Genomic DNA, 15,776 nt, shown 5'->3' with positions numbered 1-15,776 from the left:
TAAGCATTAAGGGTTTGAGATCGGGTAGAAACCTCAGTCAAGGCATCAATTGATTTTTTCATTTGATCCACTTGGGTTTCAACAGTTTTTGGCTCAACATGAAATCGAGTGATTGCCACTAAATGTTGTGGAAGTTCTGAGAGGAAGGTTTGGAAAGCTTGCACTTGTTCTGGGTCAAAGATTTGAGGCATTAAAGGTGCAATGGCTTCCAGACAGCCAGTCAAAATTGTGGCTTGAAAAAGAGCCAAACTATCCAGGGGCTGGCCAAGTATTTCAAAGAATTGGTCTACCAATTTCTGCTTCTTATGAGATAGTTACTATAATCTTTCTTCAACAATTAGATTGGCAGCAGTTTGTTGAACAACAAAGATGCCCAAGAGTAAGTCTTGCAGAGGAGTAACTCTGGGTTGCTGCTATAAAGAGTTTAAGTCAGTGATTAATTCAAACTGTGAAAAATAGACTACTTGAACATATGTTACCTTTATTGAAGGAGTAAAAGAAGTCTTAGTGTTAAGCAAGTTGGAAGTGGCTACAGCTGCCCTTGTTTCAACTTGGTCTAATAAGGGTGCATCTACTGTTAAAGGTAGATGAAATGAAGATACTAGGATAGAGGTAGTAGGGAAATGAACAGATTGTGTAAGCATCTCATGAGGAGTTCTTATGTCACTTGAAGTTGATTCGTTATCCAATACCTCAATATCAGCTCTGTCAGTTTCATTCCTTTGGTTGCAGAATGAAATATGACTGTCCTGGGGAATATCATTTTGCTCAAAGACAAGGTCATGGATAGAAGGACTTCTGTCGACAGCAGCTGTATGGTTGTCAAGATTGTCAGTTAAGTCGATTGGGTTTTCTCTGACATAACCTGAGTCAATTGGAGTTTCTCTGGCATGGCCAGGGGCTTCTGATTCTCCTAAGGAAGAAGCCACCAAGAAAATTGATTATCTCATTTGTTCCATGGTGCACTCCTCTAAAAGGAAAGACCATTAAGTCCTCTAGAGCCATCCTCTGAAGAATATCAGCGGCCAGTTCTCTTAGGCCTACCCTCTCTGAGCTAAATCTCTCTGGGCCAGTTTGTTCTTCCAGAATGCCAATCTGTTCTTCCTGAGTGAGCTGGGGATTCAGATACCCTGAGTGTAATATAATAATTAGCACTTAATTAATTAATAAGAATTGGAATTTAATTGCCAAGTATTATAATTTAATTTAGGATTCATGAAAATTATGGAGATTGATTCATATATGATTCTATTAAAGATTTATTTTGAAATTAGAAATTAATGGTCCAAATGGCTTAAGGAAGTGAAGTTAAGAAGTTGAATTAATTTAATCTTAATTACGGACCCATTTGAGAGTTTAATTAAATATTCGATTCAGTTTAGTAAAATTGAGATTCAATTAATTAGATCCTAATTGGGGTTAACCAAGTTAATTAAATTATAAAGGTTGAGAATTGTGATTATTACGAATTAAATTTATTTATAGGATGTCCAATTTGAATATGTAATTTAATTGACGGAAATTTGAAGTCTGATCAGAAATTGAAGGGCTAAATGATTTGAGGAATCAAAATTGATGATGACAATAAGTTTAATTAATATTTGGAGCCCTTTGGGGGTTGATTAAAAGATCTGATTCAGAATGATAAAAATTAAATATAATTAATTAAGTCTTAATTGAAGCAAATTAGACTAATTAAATTATGTAGAACTTGTGATTAGATATGATTATTTAAATTATGATCAAGATTATTTCAATTGATGTGGTGATTAATTAAGCTAATGGATAATCAGTGTAATAATCTGTTGGAAATGGTAGAAAAATTATGGGTAAAACCAGAATTTTTCCTCAAGTTTGGTCTATTTTTTAGGTGGGCCCCGAGTGTCGATTTACTCGGGTTAAAGTGGTAACGCGTTCTGTGCCGCGTTGTGATTCACGTGGTATATTTGGTTGCTCAAAACCATTACCGAGTGAATGGGAAATTGAAGCCAAAGTGTGCTCCATGGAAATGGAGTTTTGGTGGAAATTCCTTAAGGTTGTAAATTGGCTTGTCCCACATTGATTTGGTGGGAAGTTTTGAAAGGGTTTATAAGGGTTGGGTTAGATACTTGGGGTGTGCCCCAAGGGGTACCCAAGTGTTTTAGAGGGAGAGGTTATGGGCTAGACCCATTAGACCCAAAAATCACCACACGCGCGCCGCCGCCGCCGTCCGTCCGGTCGGGTAGGCTTGGGCGCGGGTGCGTGGTGTGGGGTTGGGCTTCTAATCTTTTTGGGCCAAAAACATTTGAATTTAATTTTATTTTTTGGTAAAATAAAATCCAGAATTCAAATTAAACTGATTTGGTAAAATAAAATCCAGAATTCAAATTAAACTGATTTGAATTCAAAACCAACAGGCATCATACCTGTTCAATTTAAAACCAAGAATCACCTTTACATCTATAAATAGGACCACTCTCATTTGATGTTTTTTAATTCAGAAATTTCGTATTTCACCTCTGCTAATTATATTTTTCATCTTGTTGCATTTTATTTCCGAAAGAAAGAGTGTAAACACTTAGTGTGTTCGTAAGGCAAACAATTTGTAGTGCTACTATTGTTTGTGGTAGATCATTTCATCCTGGGAGATAGACGTCCAAATTCTGAAAGCACCGTGGAGAGGACGAATCTGTCTTAAGGACACAGTGTCAAACACTGGACTTGATCATAAAATAATTCGAAGAAATTAAATCAAGTAAGTTATTTAATTTATTTTCAGTGTTGTTTTTATTTTATTTAAATCAGATTTTAATTTTGTTTTTGTAACAAAATAAAATCTATTTTTATTTATTTATTTATTATTTCAAGTTTGATTTTTGTAATCAAACAAATTCTCTCCTTTTCTTTATTTCTTTAAATTCTATTTGTTGTTGTGTACACAATAGAATTAAATCTTTTAAATACAGTGAAGATTGACCAACAATCATAAGACAGAATCCTTTTTAGTATCTTCATTGTATTTAATTTTCTGTGTTTCAAAGTAATATTCTGGTTGGAAAAACAAATAGTGATTTATGCTATTTGACAGATAGTAGTAATATACTGTCTCTTTTCTTTGACAACTAGTAGTAATATACTGGTGTCATTAACAATTGCAGAATATTATTTGGTATTATAGAAAATTATTGTGATATTTTATTTTTCTAGTTTTAGTAACAAGGAAAATAAAATTATTTTGTTGTTATAATTTATTTTCTGGTTTTAGTAACTAGAAAATTAATTTGTGTTTTAATTTTTTCTGATTTTTGTAATCAGAGATTATGACTACTACAACTGAAACTGCATCTGGCAGTGGTACTCCTATTGTTACACCTACATCGGTCCCTATCCAGAACCATGTTCATGTACCAATCAATCATGGAGAAAAACCGGAAAAATTTAACGGTACCGAGTTTAAGAGATGGCAGCAGAAGATGCTGTTCTATCTTACAACTCTTAATTTGGCCCGGTTTCTCCATGAAGAGGCTCCAGCACTTAAACAGGGTGAAAGTGATCGGCAAGTTGTTGCCGCTGTAGATGCTTGGAAACATTCAGATTTCCTGTGCAGGAACTACATCCTAAATGGCCTTGACAATATGCTGTGTAATGTATACAGTCCTCTGAAAACAGCAAAAGAATTGTGGGATTCTTTGGAGAAGAAATACAAGACAGAAGATGCTGGCACGAAGAAATTTGTCGTCGGTAAATTTCTGGATTTTGTTATGGTTGACTCCCAAACGGTAATATCTCAAGTTCAAAGTTTTCAAATAATTTTGCATGATATTCATTCAGAAGGTATGTCTCTTAGCGAGTCATTCCAAGTCGCTGCTTTAGTGGAAAAGTTACCATCGGCTTGGAAAGATTTCAAAAATTATTTAAAACACAAACGCAAAGAGATGACTATGGATGAATTGATTGTAAGATTAAGAATTGAGGACGATAACCGAAAGGCTGAAAAGAGGAATGGGAAAAATCCCATTGAGTCCAAGGCTAATGTGGTTGAACAAGTTCATAAACCACATAACAAAAAGAGGAAGTTTACTGGAGATGGTCCTAAATAAGGCGATAGTAGCAAGAAGTTCAAAGGAAAATGCTATAACTGTGGCAAAACTGGACATCGAGCTTCTGACTGCCGCCGCCCTAAGAAGAATCATGGAAGTACAAGTAAGAAGACCACCAATCAGGCCAATGTAACAGAATTGGATTACATCTCTGACGGAGTGAATGACATCAACCTTTTTGCTGTGGTGTCTGAGGCTAACTTGGTTGGAAATCCCAAAGAGTGGTGGGTTGACACTGGAGCAACTCATCACATATGTGCGGACAAGAAGATGTTCACTACCTACAATGAGGCTGCAAATGGTGAACAACTTTTCATGGAAAATTCTTCTACTTCTACTGTGGCTGGACAAGGGAAAGTGATCTTGAAGATGACATCCGGGAAAGAACTGACCCTCAACAACGTACTGCATGTACCTGACATTCGGAAGAATTTAGTTTCTGGGTCTTTGTTAAGTAAAAATAGTTTTAGGCTTGTTTTTGAGTCTGATAAATTTGTATTAACAAAGAGTGGTATGTATGTTGGTAAGGGATACATGAGTGATGGTCTCTTTAAGTTGAATGTAATGACAGTTGTACCGAAAGTTGCTATGAATAAGAATAACACATCTTTTGTTTATATTCTTGAGTCAAATTTATGGCATGGTAGATTAGGACATGTGAATTTTGATGCTTTGCGTGGATTAATTGGTTTAGATTATATACCAAAGTTTGAAATTAATCCTAATCATAAATGTGAAATTTGTGTAGAAGGGAAACTAACTAAGGCTCCATTTAAATCGGTTGAAAGGAAAACCGAACCTCTAGAATTAATTCATACTGATGTATGTGATCTAAAATTTATTCAAACTAGAGGAGGCAAAAAGTATTTCATAACTTTTATCGATGATTGCACAAGATATTGTTATGTTTATTTACTTAGAAGTAAAGATGAAACTTTAGAAATGTTTAAACTCTACAAAACAGAAGTTGAAAATCAACTTGGTAAAACCATTAAAATGGTTAGAAGTGATAGAGGTGGTGAATATGATGCACCATTAAATGAATTTTGTGCACAACATGGCATTATTCACCAAACTACAGCCCCTTATTCTCCACAGCAAAATGGAATTGCTGAAAGGAGGAATAGAACCCTAAAAGAAATGATGAATGCCATGTTACTAAGTTCAGGCTTACCACAGAACTTGTGGGGGGAAACAATATTGTCTGCTAATTATGTTCTTAATAGAATACCCCACAAGAAAACCAAAAGCATTCCTTATGAATTGTGGAAAGGTCGACCACCTTCCTACAAATACTTAAAAGTGTGGGGGTGTTTGGCAAAAGTTGAAGTACCTGTACCTAAAAAGACTAAGATTGGACCAAAAACAGTAGATTGTGTGTTTATTGGTTATGCTCAGAATAGTAGTGCATATCGGTTTCTGACTTATAAATCAGAAATACCTAATATAAATGTGAACACTATTATAGAGTCAAGGAATGCTGTATTTTTTGAACATGTCTTTCCTTATAAGAAAGGACAGGAATTAAGTTCACAGAAAAGAACTTATGATTGTACACAAAGTCAAGAGACTAATGACAATCAAACACAAGAGACTAGTAATAGTCTCGACCAACAGGATTTAACTAATGATGAACCAAGACGAAGTAAGAGAGCTAAAACATCAAAATCCTTTGGTCCAGATTTTCTGACATACTTGTTAGAAAATGAACCGCAAAGCTTTAAGGCAGCAATGACAGGTCCTGAAACACCTTTGTGGAAAGAGGCTGTTAATAATGAAATTGAATCCATTATGCAAAATCATACTTGGGAATTGGTGGATCTTCCACCAGGTTCTAAACCTCTTGGATATAAATGGATATTCAAGAGAAAAATGAAAGCAGATGGTTCAATTGACAAGTATAAAGCAAGACTTGTAGTTAAAGGTTACAGACAAAAGAAAGGTCTGGACTATTTTGACACATATTCCCCTGTGACAAGAATAACATCCATTCGCATGCTTATTTCTATAGCAGCGTTGTTTAATTTAGAAATACATCAAATGGATGTTAAGACAGCTTTCTTAAACGGTGATCTAAATGAAGAGATCTATATGGAACAACCCGAAGGGTTTGTAGTATTAGGGCAAGAAAAGAAAGTTTGTCGACTTGTAAAATCCCTTTATGGATTAAAACAAGCACCTAAGCAATGGCATGAAAAATTTGATCATGCAATGCTTACTAATGGGTTTAAGATAAACGAATGTGACAAATGCGTCTATGTTAAAAACACTGACCAAGGATATGTCATAGTTTGTCTTTATGTGGATGACATGCTTATCATTGGAAGCAGTCAAAACATGATCAAATCAACTAAGCAGATGCTTAACAAAAGATTTGATATGAAAGATATGGGGGTCGCAGATGTTATATTAGGAATGAAAATTACTAAAACATCTGACGGATATGCATTATCTCAATCTCATTATATTGAGAAAATTCTTGATAAATTTATCAAGGATGATTTGAATTTAGCTAGAACACCTGTAGACATCAGTCTTTATTTATCGAAAAATAAAGTTGATGCAGTGTCACAGTTAAAATACTCCCAAATCATTGGAAGCCTAATATACCTAATGAATTGTACTCGTCCTGATATAGCTTATGCTATCAATAAATTGAGTAGGTACACTAGTAACCCTGGAGAAGACCATTGGAAAGTGATCATTCGGGTTCTTAGATATCTAAGATTTACTCGTGATCATGGTTTGAACTTTACTCGATATCCAGCAGTACTCGAAGGTTATTGTGATGCCAATTGGATATCGGATACTAAAGATTCAAAATCCACTAGTGGATATGTTTTTACTCTAGGAGGCGCTGCTGTTTCTTGGAAGTCCACGAAACAAACTTGCATCGCACGATCCACAATGGAATCCGAGTTCATTGCTTTAGACAAAGCAGGTGAAGAAGCAGAATGGCTTCGTCACTTCTTAGAAGACATTCCAATGTGGCCAAAACCTGTGCCAGCTATTTGCATTCATTGTGATAGTCAATCTGCAATAGGCAGGGCACAGAATCACATGTATAACGGTAAGTCACGACATATTCGTCGTCGACATAATACCGTAAGGCAATTGTTGTCAAACGGAATAATCTCAATAGATTATATAAAATCTAAAGAGAATATTGCGGATCCGTTAACAAAAGGTTTGACAAAAGAGCTAGTGTATAGTTCATCAAAAGGGATGGGATTAAAGCCTATTACATAAGAGTCGTCATAATGGTAACCCTACTTATATGACTGGAGATCCCAAGAACTAAGTTCAAACAAACAACTAAGTTATGTATGGCTCGCCAGAAATCACCAAGGGATTAAAATTCCTACCCATTCCTATGGTGAGAGTGATATCTGCAACATATGTTGTTTGCAGGGGTATAAGGATAAGCTTTGCTTTTAATGATTACTTATATCTTTATTAAGGCATAAAATCAAGATGAGTATAAGGAGATACTCACAATAAGAATCATCTATATGAGTGTTGAACTGGGGCCGGTTCTATGAGAATGAAAAGGCTAAATTCTCTAGAAACACTTATGAAAATCAGGCGCGTTCAAGACCAAAATGAACACAACAGTGAGAACCACGATGTGTCAGAAGATATTTTGTGTGAAATCTATTGTCTTGGCTTACACAAACGGCTGAACAATTCAAGGCATCGCGTCCATTGGTTAGCCAGTAAGTCCGATAGGTTATCACTAGGGAAGGTTTAAGGCCGAAAACTACCTATCCTGATGCAAGATATTTTCGACTTATACTCTTTCGTTAAGTCTGCATATTGTTACATTTCCGTTGTCATCAAATTCCATTCATGTGGGGGATTGTTGGAAATGGTAGAAAAATTATGGGTAAAACCAGAATTTTTCCTCAAGTTTGGTCTATTTTTTAGGTGGGCCCCGAGTGTCGATTTACTCGGGTTAAAGTGGTAACGCGTTCTATGCCGCGTTGTGATTCACGTGGTATATTTGGTTGCTCAAAACCATTACCGAGTGAATGGGAAATTGAACCCAAAGTGTGCTCCATGGAAATGGAGTTTTGGTGGAAATTCCATAAGGTTGTAAATTGGCTTGTCCCACATTGATTTTGTGGGAAATTTTGAAAGGGTTTATAAGGCTTGGGTTAGATACTTGGGGTGTGCCCCAAGGGGTACCCAAGTGTTTTAGAGGGAGAGGTTATGGGCAAAATGGGCTAGACCCATTAGACCCAAAAATCACCACACGCGCGCGCCGCCGCCGCCGTCCGTCCGTCCGGTCGGGCGGGCTGGGCTTGGGCGCGGGTGTGTGGTTGGGTTGGGCTTCTAATCTTTTTGGGCCAAAAACATTTGAATTTAATTTTATTTTTTGGTAAAATAAAATCCAGAATTCAAATTAAACTGATTTGGATTTTCTGTACATCCAAACAGGGCCCTTCCCGTTTTCAAACAGAAATAAACTAGTTTGGAATTAGTGCACACCCAAACAGGGCCCTTCCCGTTTTGCTATCTGTTTGAATTGTTAACAGATTCAAATCTGTTTGAATTCAAAACCAACAGGTATCATACCTGTTCAATTTAAAACCAAGAGTCACCTTTACATCTATAAATAGGACCACCCTCATTTGATGTTTTTTAATTCAGAAATTTCGTATTTCACCTCTGCTAATTATATTCTTCATCTTGCTGCATTTTATTTCCGAAAGAAAGAATGTAAACACTTAGTGTGTTCGTAAGGCAAACAATTTGTAGTGCTGCTATTGTTTGTGGTAGATCATTTCATCCTGGGAGATAGACGTCCAAATTTTGAAAGCACCGTGGAGAGGACGAATCTGTCTTAAGGACACAGTGTCAAACACTGGACTTGATCAGAAAATAATTCGAAGAAATTAAATCAAGTAAGCTATTTAATTTATTTTCAGTGTTGTTTTTATTTATTTAAATCAGATTTTAATTTTGTTTTTGTAACAAAATAAAATCTGTTTTTATTTATTTATTTATTATTTCAAGTTTGATTTTTGTAATCAAACAAATTCTCTCATTTTCTTTATTTCTTTAAATTCTATTTGTTGTTGTGTACACAATAGAATTAAATTTTTTAAATACAATGAAGATTGACCAACATAATCTAATCAAGTCAATTAAATAAGATGAGAAAATTGGAGTATTAGAAATATGAGAAATGAGTAAGGGAGCCCAATTAGCTATATATGCAATGTAGTCACCCTCTGCTGGAGCAAAACTGAGGGCTTAATCCCCCCCCCCCCACCAAAAAAAAAGAAAAAGAAAAGGAAAGTGGAATAAAGAAAATGAGTACATTGAAGCTATACATCTATCTTGTCCTTATTTCTAGCTGGAACAAGACAGTCGAGAGAGAGAGAGAGAGAGAGCGCGCGCGCTTTGTGTTGGTTTGAAGGAAACTCAAGAAATTGAAGATAAAGGAAGCAACTCACAACTTGATTAAGGGAATCAATAAATTGAAGGTTTTAGGTAAGAAATTAAAGTTTAAGTTTTGTAGATAAATCTTTTAAAAGCTGAAATTAAGAGATAATTAGGTTCAATTTTATATCATTTGGAAGAAATTAGCAAGAAGATGAAGAAAATTAAGCTAGGCTCATGTTTATGGAAATTAATTATTTTGAGTTTAATTTTTGTAATCTTGCATGAGATTATGTTCCATTGTTACATGCATGAGGGAATTTTATGAGTATTTGAATCTATATTTACATGCATCATAGATGTTAAAAAGATTTGAAGGAATAATTCCATGTTTTGGTATAAGAAGAGCAAGCTTTGGGGAATTATGAATTCATGAACATTTTGAACTTAATATTGAATTAAAGGAATTTTTGGATGTAATTGGTTTGAATTTCGATACTAACTTCACACATGCAAATATTTTTCTAAGAGTTTTATAACTTTAATTTCATGTTTTAGATAACCCAACATGCATCATGAATTAAGAAAGTTATGGAATTAGTTTCATGGATTTTGTAAGAAATAAGGTTTTAAGTAAGAAATTAAGTAGACTCATAGTTGTGAAAATTAATTTGGAAAATTAATTGTTTTTTATTTGATTTTGTAGTATTTTCTTGTAATACATGAGTTTTTTTTTTTTTTAAAGGGAATTGAGCCATTCAAGTTCATATTTCGAAGAGAAAAATGAAATGTTTTAAGAAAATCAAGTTTATGGAAATTTGGAATTAATCCTAAAGTTGTGATTTTATAATTAGATTTTTAATCCATACATGTAATGTAATTTAAGAGTTTTATTCAATTTAGATATATTTTAGAACACCTATGATTATAAATTAAGTTTTTGGTTAAAAAATTGAGTAAGTTGAATTTCTAAGAAATTGATTTGTGTAATTCATAGTTAAGTTGATTTTGTTATTGTTTTACATATATCATGGAATTTTAAGAGTTGGGAAGTCTAATTCATATTTTAGAATTGTGAGTTGATATAAAGAAGATGAGTTAAAACTAAATTTGGACAATTGGAGCATGATTTTGAGTAAATGATTTCTAATTGAGAGTGTTTACTAAATTATACATTGGTTCTCCATATTTGTGTGCCAAAAATACATGTTTTGAGGCTTTGAATATCAAATCTGAACTTCAATTACAATTCTGGAGATTCCAGAATTCACACTGTCCGCTCGAGCGAGGAAAGTCCCGCTCGAGCGTGAAAATCGAGCTCCCAGAAGTTTTGCAAAATTTTACAGTCCGCTCAAGTGACCAAAGTGGCGCTCGAGCGAAGACCCTATTTTCAGCATATTTTGAAAAATCGCACTTAATTCACATTTTTATTCTCATCTCTTTCCAAAATATTCTAGACATGTTTTATGGCTCAATAAGGATTAATAAGCTAATAATCAACATCAGTTAGTTGATTAAAGAATAAGTCATTAACTTAGTGATACTTGATTAAGAAGCCAAGGGAGGAATTGGTTTATTCAGAAAAGAATAATTTAGTAATAAAAGAGGTTTGTGAAATGAGAACCTGATTCATTTGACTAAAGAAAAAATAAGCGTAGTGGACCTTCGAATTATTTAGACAGAAAACAAGAAAGTCAAGTTTGATCAAGGGAGTAAATTTGTGCTTCAATGTGTATGATGAATTGTGTAGGGTCAACTACAAGGGGCGAGCCAGGCATTTGAACACTGTGAGTAATAACTTAGTAAAGCTATGTTCAAGTTAAATTATTTTCTATATATGAAATAAGACTTGTTGAATGGAATGTCATGCTTTATACTATGAATGATTGTCCAACAATAACAAGCATTTATGACTTATGCTATGATTCAAGTACGTTACAAGTGACATTATGCTATGATTCAAGTATATTACAAGTTCTCGGTACCGGAGGTTCTTTATGGAACTGACAAGCTATCTGTACCCGGCTCGAGGTTCCTAGTTGGAACTGACAAGTTTATAAGTTCCCAGTCTGGAGGTTTCTTTATGGAACTGACAAGTTATCCTTACCCGGCCAGAGGTTCCTCTATGGAACTAACAAGTATGATCTAAGATGCTTTGTAAATTATCTGTTAGCGCTAACGGATGAACTATGTATGATCGAACATGAATTATGATTTCTATATATGAATTGAATAAGAATACGAATATGAATCTATTCTATGTACAAGACTCTGTTTCTGTATGGACATCATTCAGTAAAACCTTTACTCTGTTATTATTCACTGGGCACCAGCTCACTGTTTATATATATGTATGTAGGTGATCAGGGCGTGACCAAGCTTAAAGGCATCTGCATGGAACCAGTTTTTGACAACCAACCTATGTGTCTCCCGTGGAGGTTCTAGACATGTCTAGTGGTTATGGCTAAGTGCATAAGTTGAAGTTTTGTTTCCCTGTTCAGTTAGACAAGTCTTTGTGTATTTTGTAAATAGGGCTAAGTCTCTTTTTGTCTAGCTAGAATATGATTATATACGATGATGTGTATATATATGTATATAAAGTTAAAAAATTTCTGTCTCATATAAGTCTGCACAGCTCACTGGATGTTGTATAATTGCTATTTTCTTCCGCAGCCCCTAATTATATGTTAATTTGTTAAGAGGCATTTGGTAATCTAAGAATTACTGGCCGGTTACGATGCTAAACCTATAGGGGCGGGTTTGGGTCGTGACGCTGAGTTTGTTGGAGGAGAAGGCATTTTGGTCCAATCTTCAGGCATAAAAGAGGGATTCATTTGAGTTTCAGATAGCTTTTCATTCTCAAGCATAAAAGAGAGAAGAATGGTCTGAGTCTCAGGCAATCTCTCAGGAGCAGAAAGAGATGCATCTGGAGAGAGAAGTCTTCTCCTCTTGTATGATTGAAAGTATGTCTGAAAGAGAGAAAGGAAGTTAGAATAAGGTATCAGTACGATTAAACATAATGTATATTGATTTAGTGAAAGTTTGAATGAAAGCTATACTATTATTGGAAGAGAAGAAGAACTGCTAGAAGAAGAGGATACTGGTGTAACAGGAGCTGTGATTTGAGGAGGAGCTGGTTGTTCTTGCCTTCTTTTTTACTCCTCTCAAGGGCAGCACCATCCTTAGCATCATTCTCTAATTGGAGTTGAGAAGATAGAATTTCTTGGATTTCTTCTTGCCTACTCTTGGTCCTGTTCTCAATCTCTATACCTTGGTTATAAGGTATGAATCTTTCACAACTGGTGGTGTTTAAAGGATTGCCTTTGGGTTTTTTCGGTGGGATCATTGGAGCCTTGCCTTTGTCCCTAAGAGCTAGATCAGCCTGGGCAGGCATCTCTATAGCCAAAGGAGCAAAATGGCTAAGTGAGTATCAACACAAACTCAAAAGTAAACAGTGTGCATAAAGAAAGAAAAAGGAAAGTAGAATTACCAATGGTCATCTCTACTCATCTCCTATTGTCTGGATACACATTCCAAAGACAAGCTTGAAGATCTTCTTCAAAGATCAAAGCACCTATCAAAGACCACCATTCAGTGAACCTTGTGGTGATGTAGGGAGTAGTCTGACAGTAGTAAAAACTAAATTGATCAAATAGATTCTGATTTTCAGCTAGCAAGTCTTTCACTTCTTGACAGATTTTGAATTGAATTATGGATCCAACTTGCTCATGGATGGTAGGATGCAAGTAAGGACAGGGGATAGTTTGATATAGTCCCATTTGCTTGGCCCATTGGCAAAGATTATAGCTTTCGAAACTACAATTAAAAAGTTTACTGGTAGAGATGGATCCGCCCACTAGAATGTATCTTGGAGTGAGAACTTGAGTCCAGAAATCTTTTTGTGTTTGCCTCCAAGTGTCACTTAATGTTTGAGGGACAACATTGATATATGTTAATTCAGTGGAGTTGAAATAAAAGGAATGGAAAGAGATAAAAAGTTGAGAGTCTCTATGTAATAACCCTGACCCCTGATTAACGTAATTCATGCTTAATTATGACTAACAATAATTTAGGAAGGATTTGGATCTAATTTGTATGTGTGATTGCATGACTTGGTGTTCCTATCTGTTCGACGTAGAAATATATGTTCTCGTTTGAACTTTGATCTGCAAAATTGAATCATCTAGAATTTTGCTTGAATTTGGAGGGATTGAAGGCAACTTAGAAGATTAGGCTACTAAGCTTGGAATTCAAACCTAAGGTAGTGAATTCATCTCCTTAATCATGATATTGAGTTGTAGCTTGCTTGATTCGTGGAAACATTGTAGATTAGAGTCTAGTTTGGCTTAAAATGTGGAATTGAGGCTTAAATCATGCATGCATGCATACATTTCCATGTTTTGAGTTTGAATTCTAAGATTTCTTCCATGTATGTATTAATTTCACTCACATTGTGGCCATTTATCTTGTTGTCCATCAAATTATCAAGTTTGATCATGTTTTGGAGGGTTTGGTTTGAAGGAGATTCTTGCATGTTACATTCAAGTTTTGTTCTTGAGATTTTATTTGAAATTGTGTTCAATTGACTCACCCTTGGGCTTTGATCTTACAAATTGATCTTTGAAACACCTTATACTATGAGTTTACAAGTGTTTTCCAGAAAATGGGCCCAAGAGGTCGAGTTTTGAGGTGTTGAATACTTTGTTTGAGTTTGGGAGGCAAATCTGGAAATTCCAGAATTTGGCTTCCTCGCTCGAGCGAAGGATTCCACGCTCGAGCGACCATTGTTTGTTCGGAACTACGCTCGAGCGAAGGAATGGTGGCTCGAGCGTAAATTGCAAGCTCTTAGGTTTTTGGTGCACGCAGACGCACGCTCGAGCGACGAGACCTACGCTCGAGCGAAGAGCTGTGTCTCACGCTCGAGCGAGCATCGAGTGGGCATCGAGCGTAAAATTTCAACAACCAGTACTTTTGCATTTTTACAGACCGCTCGAGCGAATGAGTCTACACTCGAGTGACCCCTCTATTTTGACAAGCTCGCTCGAGCGAAGAAAGTCACGCTCGAGCGAGACCCCTGTTTTCAGCAAGTTTTGAAAAATATTTTCCAAGGTACCTTTGCATCCTCATTCCATCCTAGGCATTCCTAGGCCATGTTTTAGACCCCATAATGAGGATAAGGAATTAGAAACACACTAAGGGCCAATAAAATAAGTTTTGTGCAATTAGATCGTGTATTTCAAGTGTGCATCTGTTATGTGTTATGTAGGTCACATGCCACGTACCGTTTGACCAAGTTTACTCCGTCTGTCTGTCTCAAGGCCCACTGTGAGTAATAACTCTGTAAAGTTATGTTTAACCTATGTATTTTCTGAGTGGTACGGTATAATCTGTTTTCTGAAATGCTATGTTACGTATGATGAATGAATGTCCAATTTTCTGAAAAGTATTTGTGGCACCCTTAGTTCACGTGGCCCTCGCCCGGGGGTAACAATATTGCGGCCAATCTGCATGTGGCCCTCGTCCGGGGGTAACAATACTGTGGCCAATCTGCACGTGACCCTTGCCTGGGGGTGACAATACCATGGCTACTTGCGCGCAAGATATGGACCTTTATGGTCGTTGGTACCAACTATGTATGTGGGTCTCTGGACCAATCTGATCCGATAGCTAATGGGTATACCACGTATGATCTTATGCAAAATCTGAATATGAATCTGTTTCTGTTTTGAAGTCTGATTATGCTCTGATTTAAATGATGGATTCTAACTTATGCTGGACATCATTCATATAACCCCTTTACTCTGTTATTATTCACTGGGCTTTCGCTCACAGTTTATATTATGTATGTAGGTGAGTCGGCACATGACCAGGGCCAGAGTTGACGACCTTCTGTACTGTTTTGTCAACCAACCTTTGTGCCTCCCGGGGAGGTTCCGATCGAAGTTTAATGCCATGGCTGTTTTTGTATTTCATGCTAGTCTAAGTGTTTGCACTGTATAGTCAGATCTTGGGAAGTTCACTTCTGTAATTATTTTGTAAATATTGGTGTCCTTGACTAGCATGTTTATATATATATAAATAAGTTTTAAAATCTTCTGTCCCATGTACGTTGTCACAGCTTATTGGACCTTGTCTATTTTGTGTTTTTGCTTTCGCAGCCCCTTATTACTTGATAATCTGTTCAGAGGCCTTTGGTAATCCACGGATTACTGGCCGGTTACGGTGCTAAATCTATAGGGGCTGATTTGGGTCGTGACACTCTATCGATTACTGGTCGAAAAGATAAGAAAAATTTAGCATAACTTTCAC

Source organism: Camellia sinensis, chromosome 3 (genome assembly GCF_055761805.1).
Source record: "Camellia sinensis isolate YWXY chromosome 3, ASM5576180v1, whole genome shotgun sequence".
NCBI classification, from domain to species: Eukaryota; Viridiplantae; Streptophyta; class Magnoliopsida; order Ericales; family Theaceae; genus Camellia; species Camellia sinensis.
The sequence above is the reverse complement of the archived record's forward strand: the minus strand, read 5'-3'. Positions refer to the sequence as shown.